Source organism: Ovis canadensis, chromosome 15 (assembly GCF_042477335.2).
Source record: "Ovis canadensis isolate MfBH-ARS-UI-01 breed Bighorn chromosome 15, ARS-UI_OviCan_v2, whole genome shotgun sequence".
NCBI classification, from domain to species: Eukaryota; Metazoa; Chordata; class Mammalia; order Artiodactyla; family Bovidae; genus Ovis; species Ovis canadensis.
In genome coordinates, this window is record NC_091259.1 from 37,276,514 (window position 1) to 37,288,320 (window position 11,807).

At 41.8% G+C, this 11,807-nt stretch overlaps 1 pseudogene; it reads left to right on the forward strand.

Moving 5' to 3' along the window:
- Positions 1-7,414: 7,414 nt before the first annotated feature.
- Positions 7,415-10,301, forward strand: LOC138421233 (CBY1-interacting BAR domain-containing protein 1-like; annotated as a pseudogene).
- The last annotated feature ends 1,506 nt before the right edge of the window (positions 10,302-11,807 follow it).

Below are 11,807 nucleotides of genomic sequence, written 5' to 3' on the forward strand. Positions count from 1 at the left end.
TCCAATATCAACCAGACAGAACTGTTTCCCACTGGCCTGTTTCCTGCTGTTGTGTCCTAAGCTGGGCTCCCTACTTACCTCTTCTTGTCTTATCCCAATCTATTGTCCACACATCCTCAGTGATATTTTTCATGTAAATGACAGCATCAGCACCTTGCATTGTCAATAGCTTCCCAACATGCTGAGAATACACTCCCATTTCCCTTCCCTGGTCTGCAAGGGCCTATATTATCCAAGTCCTACCTATCCTTCCTATTTCAGCTCCTGCAACTCTTCCTTGTTGCTCATTCTACTCCAGCCACAGTGGCCCTTGGAAATTCTTAACGTCAGCAAACTCTTTCCCACCTCAAGACCTACTGTTTTCTCTAACAGAAGCACTTCTCCTCTCTCCTTACACAGCTGGCTTCTTGTTGTTCTTCAAGCAAATGTCATTCCTCAAAGATCCTCCTGAACACACATACCATCGTGTCCTCTATTACAGGATCTTGTTTATTTTCTTCATAATTCTTATCAGAGTTCTAATTATTATATTTCATCATGATGACTTGGTTTGGGGAGGTGTTTGTTTGTTTGTCTCTGTCTGCATGGCATGTAAGATCTTAGTTTCCTGACCGTGGATGGAACCCTTGCCCCCAGCAGTGGAAACACGAAATCTTAAAAAGTGGACCGCCAGGGAAGTCCACCATGATTACTTGTTTACTGTTTGTCTTCCCTATTAGAATATAGGTGAGCTTGGAACACAACGTATATTTTATTCCCCACTGTATCCCAAGTGCTTAGTACAGTCCCTGGAGCAAAGAATATACCAAACATGTACAAGTGAATACATGAATGAGTGCCCTCACTATTTTAAGTGCAAACTGTCTAGCTTTTCTTTTAACTTGCAAATAGGTATAAGACTCCTCAGACTAAAGGCTAAAGATTTACCCTTGACTTTCTCTTCCCCTTGCAGCTGCAGCCTGTTGCTTCTTCGCTTACTTGACCAAAGAGTGGATTGTCTGTCTAGACCTCATCCACTCCCACTCTGTGAAACAGCTCTCACTAGTACCATGAATGACCTCTTTGTTTTTAAATCCACAGACATACGCTCCACTTCTCAGCCTACTTGACCTTTCTACAGCCACACTTCCTCAATTTGGTTCCACAGAACACTGTTCCCTGGAGTGGGTCTAATGAAAAAGTGTGTTCCTGTTCCTCCTATTAAACACCTTTATAGCATCCTGTGCTTCAACTCTGTAGCATTTAGCTCACTTGCAGTTAATTTGTTTAATTAGTTAATATCTGACTTTTCTGAGAAATGCATGTTCTTAAGGGCAGGGACCCTCATCTGATTTTTACTGAATAGACCCATATTCTAGCATGTAAAAGATGTTTGTTGAATTGAATGAACAAATGAATATGTTGCCCTCAGGGGAAATCACAATGTGAATATATTAAATGTAAAATCCTACACAGAAGAAATTTGTTCAAATCTATTTAGATCAGGATTTTCCGAACTCAGTTGCCCATAGCTCTCTTTGTTCTCTCACACTCCCAGTAGAATACCAGCAAACATCCTGGGGGAATTTATAAAACACACATGGGAACATGTTACTCTCCAGTGTTACATTTTGTTGGATAATCACTGTTTCTCCATATCTTCCTCACCTGACTCCCAAGGACTCCACTTTTCCTGATTCTCTTTTTTTCCTTCGCAGATGATCTCACCCATCATGAGGTCACCAGGCATTTAGTGTGTTGTTAACCACCAATTGTATAACCCCCAGGCCTGTGTCCCATCTAGTGACTAGATATATCTATCCTGGCTGCCTCACTAGCCTTTCATCCTGTGTCTAACCCCTGCAACCTCCCTGGCCTTTTTGTATTGTATACCTTGGTTAATGGTATCGTCATTCATCTAAGACGGAAACCTAGAGGTCTAAATTAAATTGATCAACTTTATTTCAGAAATATTGTTTATAACTTGGGCTTCTCTGGTGGCTCAGGTGGTAAAGAATCCACCTGCAATGCAGGAGACCTGGGTTCCATCCCTGGGTTGGGAAGATCCCCTGGAGAAAGGCAACCCACTCCAGTATTCTTGCATGGAGAATCCCTAAGGACAGAGGAGCCTGGCAGACTACAGTCCATGGAGTCCCAAAGAGTTGGACCTGATTGAGTGACTAAGCACAGAACAGCCTATGTAGAAATACTGAGACACTTCTGGGGATAGAACAATAAAACAATAAACAGGTAATTATAATTATGTGTGATAAGTGCTATTATAGAGGAAGTAGACAGAGTTCCCTGAAAGAGTCAGCAGGAGGGGGCACATAACTGGCAGGGTTTTCCAAAAGAAATTAAGTTTAAACTGAGACAGAGATATGAGTCAGAATTAGCCAGATGAATGGGGAGGGGAGAATGAGAAGTGCACACACAAAGCCTGGAGGCAAGACACAGTTCGGCACATTTGAAATAAAAATAGTTCCCATTGGCAAGAGAACAGAGCTATGGGGAAAGATGAGGCTGGAGAGAGGTGGGCAGGGCCAGATCATGCAGGTCTTATAGGTCAGATAGAGTTTGTAGTTTACCTGAGGGCAATGGAGAAATCATTTAAGCAGGGAATCAGAAGCTCAAATGCCTTCAGGGGAAGGCAGGTGGCCTAAATCAATGTCCTAGAGGAAGCAATGGGGCCCACAAAGACTCTCAGAGTGCACACTCCTCTGAAAGCACCCAACTTTGAATTTTAAAACTGTGACCTGGGCAAGAGCCACAATCACACTTTTTTTCTTTTTTAATTATTTATTTAGCTGTGCCAAGTTTTAGTTGCAGCATGTGGGATCTGTAATTGCAATATATGGGCTCTTAGTTGTGACATGTGAAATCTAGTTCCCTGACCAGGGATAGAATCCGGGCCCCCTGCATTGGGAGGGCAGAGTCTTAGCCACTGGACCACCAGGGAAGTCCCCGCATTTGTCTTTAAGAAAAAGAAATTAGACGCATGGAATGAAGCTAGGCAAGAGGCAGGAAGACCAGAAGGCAGTCCAAGTGAGAAATGAAGGTTTGAGTGGGAATCAAGTGTGGAGGGAGAGAAGTGGTAGGTTCTAGAGATATTTAGGAAGAAGAATCACCAGGCCTTAGGATAAATTTGATCTGTGGCTAAGGGATGATGAATTTTATAATTTTATATTTTATGTCATGACAAGAAAAATTTATACAAAATTTTTCTTTGCCCATTTGAGCTTCCTCCTTTCCCTTTGGTATGTATTGTGTATCTGCATTAACTAGATCTCCTTAGGAGATAACATCTTTCTTGATCTCATCAAGGGTCACAACTCCTCAGGAGATATCCTTCCTTCTTACTTAAATATTATAGCCACAACGACCCATAATCTGGATTGTGTATGCTGCCAATAATACATCACTTAATATAATAGAGCCCTCTGTCTCAAAAACTGATATAACTGTATTTTGACCTTTAATGGGCTGAACTGTTCTAAGCACTTTCTGAGAAGCTGTTCCCAAGTTATACTTTGGCTCAAATAATTATTCATCAACAGGGAGAAATCAAGATTTGTTTATTACTGTTGTTGCTTATTGCAATGAGGATTCTATAGGACAGTGAAAGAGATGGCAAATAGGTCAATGGTAAGAACAGCCAAATGGAAAGAAACACAAAGAACTAAAAAGACGAGGGGTTAAAAGAAGATGCAATTTTAAAAAAATTGTATTTGGGCTTTTGACCTTGATACTGAGTCATGAAGGCAAATTAAAAGCCTGAAAGTTCAAACTGGAGTTCCAGTAAGCAATGCCAGATTAAACATGCATTTAATTCCACTTCCTTTCGAAACTCTACTAAAATGACAGAAAAGAGACTGAAAAAAAAAAAAAACATTGCTTAAGAACAAAGAGAACAAGAGAGGAGAGGAACGTTGACCGAATTAGCAGAACCAGGGAAGTGGCTTCCTATACTGACAGAGAAAGCCAAGAAGCAACTTGGATTTCCACGCCACAACTTGCAAAGGCTCAGGAACTGATGACATCGGTACCTCTCGAAGTTGCGGAGAGGAGGGACTATGAACAGGAGATGGATTGAGAGTCTGGTTAAAATGCTGTTAGACATCCAGAATCGCTCACTGACCCCAAATGGCTGGGCAACCTCTCTTCTCTTCCCTCATTCCAACAGAAAGCTGGAGATCTAGTTTCTGGAGCAGGTAAAAGAGACACGACCCTAAAGATACAGCCTTTAGCCGTTCCTCGAAGAAATAGACCTGCAAGATCAGTAAAGTACCCAGAAGATAAGCAAAACACTCCCCTCTACCCACCCACCCCCACTTAGACAACCAAGAATCACTAGATATCTGAGAATGCCCTCTTATATGAAGATGAGACCAGAACAAATAGAGAAAAACTACTTACAGAAAACAGACTAGGTAGAAACCAGCCTCCTGTCTTCCTCTCTTCTATGCCCCTTCACTAATTTAGTCCCAACACCGTGGGAATGAGCAGATAGAGATCTATGAGGGGTTGGGAGAAGTGGTATTAAAGCAGGGCGAGCAGGACTTCTGTGGGGTGGAGACAGTGGTCAGGACACTGGCAGCCAGGTACAGGCTGGTGAAGCCTAAGTAGAGTGACAAGGACTCCACAGAGGTATCGAGCCCAAGTAGGGTAAAGGGAATATTTGCAGAGGGCATGGGAGTGGCAGCAGCAGCTGCCTGCCAGGGTTTTAGAGGTCAGATGAGTCAGACAGGCCATCAAGCATTGAGGCTGCTGTTGCTGCTGCTGCTAAGTCATGTCCAACTGTTTGAGACCCCATAGACTGCAGCCTGCCAGGTTCTTCCTCCATCCATGGGATTTCCTAGGGAAGAATACTGGAGTGGGTTGCCATTTCCTTCTCCAGGGGATCTTTCCAACCCAGGGATCAAACCTAAGTCTCTTGCATCTCCTGTACTGGCAGGCAGATTCTTTACCAACTGCACCACTTGGGAAACCCAAAGCATTGAGGGGTAGGTGGCAATAGGCCCAAGCTTGGTGTCAGAGCCTGGGCAGGGCAAGTCCAGGAGAGGTAGGGGCAGCCATACAGTTTGGGAGATCAGAGTTTGAGCAGAGTCAGGAGTTATGTCCATAGCCAGTGTGATATGTTAGAGCCAAAAGGGAGGGAAGACAACATGTGAATGAGGTGGGGGCTGGATATGACAGTGGCCCCAAACAGGTTATGGGTATCTAAGTAGAATAAGAATGACTGTGATCCGGGAAAGGCAAGTGTCTGCAAGTGGAGTTCTGGATACACATATTTTCTAGCTTTATCTGCTGAGAGAGAGCTTGGAAACAACAATGTGTGCATACGTGCATGCTCAGTCACTTCAGTAGTGTCCGACTCTTTGGCTGGCAACCCTATGGACCTCTGTCCATGAGATTCTCCAGGCAAGAATACTGGAGTGGGTTGCCGTGCCCTCCTCCAGGGGATCTTCCTGACCCAGGGATCAAACTTGTGTTTCTTATGTCCGCAGCATTGGCAGGCAGGTTCTTTACCACTAACACCACCCGGGAAGCCCGGAAACAACAATACTCCAATGGCAATTAACACCTCTACTGCCCAAATCCTGGTGTCTAAATACCATCCTCAACTAAAAGAAACCTGGGACCCCTGAGGAAATGATTGATTCCAGAGTTGAGATAGGGAAAGTACAAGATACACCTGGACCGTCTTTCTGTGTCAGAAATAGAGATTCTTAAAGAATAATGCAGACAAAGCAAAAGAACATAAAGGGGGCTTGATGGGGACTCTCATTAACAAAATCTGAGCATCAAATAAATAATGACAATCAAATTGAATAAAATAGGAATCTATATGTCCATACTGATATAAAAATGAATAAATAAGTGAATGGGTAGAAGAGAAAAATTTTCCTTACTTTTAGAATGACAACTAATAAATTAAAAGGAATAATAAAGTGAAAAATCACCATTTGGCAACCATCATAGTAAAGATTCATTAAGCCAAAGAAACTAATGAGTAAAAGTTTGAAGAGGAACAGTATATATACACAGTCTCAAAGTACCTCTGCACAAAATGTTTACTAAATTACATGGGGCAGAAGAGTAACTTCACACGGAGAAACCTAGCAGATACCACTTTAATCAGGTGATCAAAACAATCTCAATAATGGGACACATTAAAACCGGTTATTACCTGGGTACTAACTGATGTGTGTGTGTATGTGTGTGTGTGTGTGTGTGTGTGTGTGGTTAGTTGTGTCCACTCTTTGTGACCCCATGGCCTGCAGCCTGCCAGGCTCCTCTGTCCACGGGATTTTTCCCAGCAAGAATACTGGACAGGGTTGCCATTTCTTCCTCCAGTACTGGTGGCACCAGTGGTAAAGAACCTGCCTGCAGGAGATGCAAGAGACATGGGTTCTATCCCTGGGTCAGGAAGATCCCCTGGAGAAGGGAATGGCAACCCACTCCAGTATCCTAGCCTGGAAAAATCCCAAGGACAGAGGAGCCTGGCAGGCTGCAGTCCATGAGGTCGCAAAGACTGGACACGACTGAGCGCGCAGGTACAGGCCTCCAGTGTCACCTGATAGGAGGCAATAAGGACACATCATCCCTTCATGATGTTCTTGCTCCCCAAAAGCATAACCTGAATTCAGTCATGAGGAAACTCCTGCAGCGGGACATTCTACCAAGTAAGTGACCTGTAAAAAAATCGTCGAGATCACGAAAGCCAAAGAAACAGCGGAATGCCTGTTTTAGACGGAAAGAAACTAGAGAGATATGACAATAAATGCAGTGTATGGTCCTGGATTGGATCCTCTGTTATAAAAGGCAGCGTTGGGACGACTGGAGAAATTTACTGGGGTCTGTGGATTAGATGGCAGTCATGTATCAGTATTAATGTGTTGATTCTAATGATATTGTTAGGTAGATCTTGTTTGAGGAAATACTCAAGTACTGGGAATGATGGGTATGACACCCATCATCGGCAATTTACCCATGTTGGCAATTTACCCTCAAATGATTTAAGAAAAATTTTCTTTAAACCATTCTTGAGGGGACTTCCCTGGTGGTCTAGTTGTTAGGACTCCTGGCTTCCACTTAGGGGTCATGGGTTTGATTCCTGGTTGGGGAACTAAGATTCCACCTGCTGCATGACACAACAAAAAACCAAAACCAAACAACCCGTTCTTGTCTTTTTTTGAAAATTTAGACTTTTCTTACAATAAAAAGAGAAATTAAATTTAAAATATATCACTAATATCCTCAGAGAAATAAGTAGCTATCAAATTAATGAAACAAGAACAGACACTATGAAAAGAAATGCTCAAACAAAACAGAACTCTTGCAAATTAAAAATAAGGGTGCCCTGGCACACTTCCGGGCGCCCAGACTCTGTCATTGGGTCCAGCCCGGGGTTTCTAATCGTGAGTGAGGCAGCATGTTGAGATGCAGGTTGGAAAACCCGGACACTCAAAGCAGACAACTGCAAGATGCTGTTACAAATGTGGAGAAACATTTTGGAGAGCTGTGCCAAATCTTTGCTGCTTATGTGCAGAAAACTGCCAGACTGCGAGACAAAGCTGACCTCCTGGTGAATGAAATCAACGTATATGCCTCTACTGAGACCCTGCATTTAAAGCAGGGCCTGAAAAACTTTGCTGACAACCTTGCCAAACGTCAGGATTATTGACAAGCTGAGGTTGAAAGACTTGAAGCCGAACTAATTGAACCTTTGAAAGCTTATGGAACCATTGTAAAAATGAAGTGAGATGATCTCAAAGCAACATTAATAGCAAGGAATTGAGAAGTTAAACAATTTACTCAGTTGGAAAGAACACATCAGAGAAACCCATCTGATCGACATGTTATTTCGCAGGCAGAAACTGAATTACGAAGAGCTAAAATGGATGTTCTAACTGTTGCATCCTGACCTGCATATAGGTTTCTCAAGAGGCAGGTCAGGTGGTCTGGTATTCCCATCTCTTGAAGAATTTTCCACAGTTTAGTATGATCCACACAGTCAAAGGCTTTGGCATAGTCAATAAAGCAGAAATAGATGTTTTTCTGGAATTCTCTTGCTTTTTTGGTGATCCAGCAGATGTTGGCAATTTGATCTCTGGTTCCTCTGCCTTTTCTAAAACCAGCTTGAACATCTGGAAGTTCACAGTTCACATATTGCTGAAGCCTGGCTTGGAGAATTTTGAGCATTGCTTTACTAGCATGTGAGATGAGTGCAATTGTGCGGTAGTTTGAGCATTCTTTAGTGTTGCCTTTCTTTGGGATTGGAATGAAAACTGACCTTTTCCAGTCCTGTGGCCACTGCTGAGTTTTCCCAATTTGCTGGCATATTGAGTGCAGCACTTTCACAGCATCATCTTTCAGGATTTGAAACAGCTCAACTGGAATTCCATCACCTCCACTAGCTTTGTTCGTAGTGATGCTTTCTAAGGCCCACTTGACTTCACATTCCAGGATGTCTGGCTCTAGGTGAGTGATCATACCATCGTGGTTATCTTGGCTGTGAAGATCTTTTTTGTACAGTTCTTCTGTGTTTTCTTGCCACCTCTTCTTAATATCTTCTGCTTCTGTTAGGTCCATACCATTTCTGTCCTTTATTGAGCCCATCTTTGCATGAAATGTTCCCTTGGTATCTCTAATTTTCTTAAAGAGATCTCTAGTCTTTCCCATTCTGTTGTTTTCCTCTATTTCTTTGCACTGATCACTGAGGAAGGCTTTATTACCTCTTCTTGCTATTCTTTGGAACTCTGCATTCAGATGCTTATATCGTTCCTCTTCCCCTTTGCTTTTCGCTTCCCTTCTTTCACAGCTATTTGTAAGGCCTCCCCAGACAGCCATTTTGCTTTTTTGCATTTCTTTTCCATGGGGATGGTCTCCTATACAATGTCACGAACGTCAGTCCATAGTTCATCAGGCAATCTATCAGATCTAGTCCCTTAAATCTATTTCTCACTTCCACGGTATAATCATAAGGGATTTGATTTAGGTCATACCTGAATGGTCTAGTGGTTATTGTCACCCTGCTTATTTAACTTATATGCAGAGTACATCATGAGGAATGCTGGGCTGGAAGAAACACAAGCTGGAACCAAGATTGCCGGGAGAAATATCAATAACTTCAGATATGTGGATGACACCACCCTTATGGCAGAAAGTAAAGAGGAACTAAAAAGCCTCTTGGTGAGAGAGAAAGAGGAGAGTGAAAAAGTTGGCTTAAAGCTCAACATTCAGAAAACGAAGATCATGGCATCTGGTCCCATCACTTCATGGGAAATAGATGGGGAAACAGTGGAGACAGTATCAGACTTTATTGTTTGGGCTCCAAAATCACTGCAGATGGTGACTGCAGCCATGAAATTAAAAGGCATTTACTCCTTGGAAGGAAAAGTTATGACCAACCTAGATAGCATATTGAAAAGCAGAGACATTACTTTGCCAACAAAGGTCTGTCTAGTTAAGGCTATGGTTTTTCCAGTGGTCATGTATGGATGTGAGAGTTGGACTGTGAAGAAAGCTGAGCGCTGAAGAATTGATGTTTTTGAACTGTGGTGTTGGAGAAGACTCTTGAGAGTTCCTTGGACTGCAAGGAGATCCAACCAGTCCATTCTAAAGGAGATCAGTCCTGGGTGTTCATTGGAAGGAATGATGCTAAAGCTGAAACTCCAATACTCTGGCCACAACATGCAAAGAGTTGACTCATTGGAAAAAACTCTAATGCTGGGAAAGATTGGGGGCAGGAGGAGAAGGGGACGACAGAGAATGAGATGGCTGGATGGCATCACCAACTCGATGGACATGAGTTTGAGTGAACTCCAGGAGATGGTGATGGACAGGGAGACCTGGCGTGCTGTGATTCATGGGGTCGCAAAGAGTCAGACACGACTGAGCGACTGAACGGAACTGAACTGACAATGGATGTCAGGAACAACTCGTCATCTGGAGGAAATTACTGACAATTTTGAAAAGCAGAAAATAAAGGATATAAAGACTGTATTTTCAGAATTTATCACTATCGAAATGTTACTTCACAGAAAAGCTTTAGAGGTCTACACTGCTGCCTACCAAAATATACAAAAGATTGTTGAAGAAGGTTAGAGGTTTTCTGACATTCTCTATATCCACGAGATTATTCATCCCATTTAGATATTGTCAGAGCAAATTCAAAGTTACCTCTTCGGAGATCACTGTCATCTAAGTGTGTATCTGGAACAGGACAGGTATTGACCTCTCCACTAAGAAACGGTCAACAAACAGAAGATGATGATGAAGAGGATGAAGATTTAGATGTTATAGAAGACGAAAATTAAATTTCTTAAGTAAACTTTGCATTTCTATTTTCATCTTAAATGACCTGAAATCCAGAATTACTAAAATTGTAAAGCATAATACTGGCCTCATACGTTAGACCTCAAAATTAAATGCTATTGGAAATTTAGAAATTATTAAAGGAAATTTATGCCAACCAAAAAAAAAAATATGATAGCAGAACTTTTTTGTCTACTTACAAACTGTCACGATAGTAAGATATTGCACACTTATTGACTACATTCCCCACACTGCACATTTCATGGCTGTAACTCATTTATTTTACAACTGGAAGTTTGTACCTTCTAATCTCCCTCAGCTATTTCTTCCCTCCCCCCACCCTCTTCAACTCTGGCAACTACCTGTTTATTTTGTGACTGTTTCTAGTTTGTTATGCTTGTTCATTTGTTTTGCTTTTTAGATTCCACATATAAGTAAAATCATACAGTGTTCGTCTTTGTCTGATAACAGAAATTAAAAAAAATACGTAACAGAAAGCTTGCAAGACAAATTTGAGGAAATCTTACAGAAAAAATTATAAAGATAGATAATAAAGGGGTTAAAAAGCAAAAACAAAACAAGCCCCATAATAATTGGGTTAGACCAGGGGATACAACTTCTGAATAATAGGTACTCGAGAAAGAGAACAGAGAAATCAGAGGGGAGGAAGTTATTAGATGAACAGTTAAAGAATTGAAAGATGTTACTTTCCACATTGAAATGTCCCACCTAGAGCCAGCACAGTGAGTGAAAACAGACCCACAACGAGAAACATAACTTCTTCAGCGTACACCGGAAAATCTGGGATAAAGAGAAGAACAGATACGAGAAAGGAAACAAAACTAATTAAACATAGAGAAAGACTTAGGAATCCAAATGATTTGAGACCTATTAGCAGCCACACAGAACTCGAAGGCAGTGAAGAGATATCTTTAAGATTCTGGGGAAAAGTTACTTACAGCCTAGAACCCCGCAGTATAGCCCAGCTATCCATGTTGTAGGAAAGCAAAGACATTTTCAAGCATGCAAAGTCTTCTAAAATTAATTTCCCAACTACAGGAAATGGTGGCTGTATTTAGGAAGTTTTCGAGGGATATATTTCACCAAAATGAAGAAATAAACCAAGGAGGAAAACATGGGTTGAAGACACAGCTCAGAAAAAAGTGAAGGGAATCTGAGGATGAGGGTGAAAAGAAGTCCTGGGCCGACACTGCGCACTTGGGGCCGCAACAACCAGTCCAGACTGGAGTGGGCCCAGTGACTGCCGGAGAGGTGTTGCCAAAACGAAAGCACTAGAACATCCAAAGCACTTAATGTATTGAGCGAGGATTTCATAGTTGGGGGGATGTTTGGGGCTGAATTAATATGTACCTAGAAAACTAAGCATTCAAACAAATAAACCAAAAAGATAATTATTAATTTCCAGGAAGCAAAAAGTTTTGCAAGAAAGGAACACTAATATGACATTATATGACTCATTTATGAGCAGTATTTACAAAGCTGTAATG